Source organism: Theobroma umbraticum, unplaced genomic scaffold (genome assembly GCF_002168275.2).
Source record: "Theobroma umbraticum cultivar Fairchild unplaced genomic scaffold, ASM216827v3 scaffold_50.0, whole genome shotgun sequence".
In the NCBI taxonomy this organism is placed as follows: Eukaryota; Viridiplantae; Streptophyta; class Magnoliopsida; order Malvales; family Malvaceae; genus Theobroma; species Theobroma umbraticum.
The window spans coordinates 7,656,514-7,656,731 of record NW_018397261.1 but is presented as its reverse complement, the minus strand read 5'-3'; positions in this window follow the sequence as shown (position 1 = coordinate 7,656,731).

The following is a 218-nucleotide window of genomic DNA, read 5'->3' as shown; positions in this document are numbered from 1 at the left end:
GGCTGCCCTCGGGTGTGAACCATCGCGTCTTCACCGCATAATGAGGTTCATGGTACACAACCAAGTATTCAAAGAGGAAGCTATCAGCCAAGGCTCCATCGGCTATGCACAAACACCTTTGTCTCGTCGCTTGACTCGCAGTGGTGTAAATAGCATGGCGGCTTTCGTTCTGCTGGAGAGCAGCCCTGTCATGTTAGCACCATGGCATAGTCTAAGAG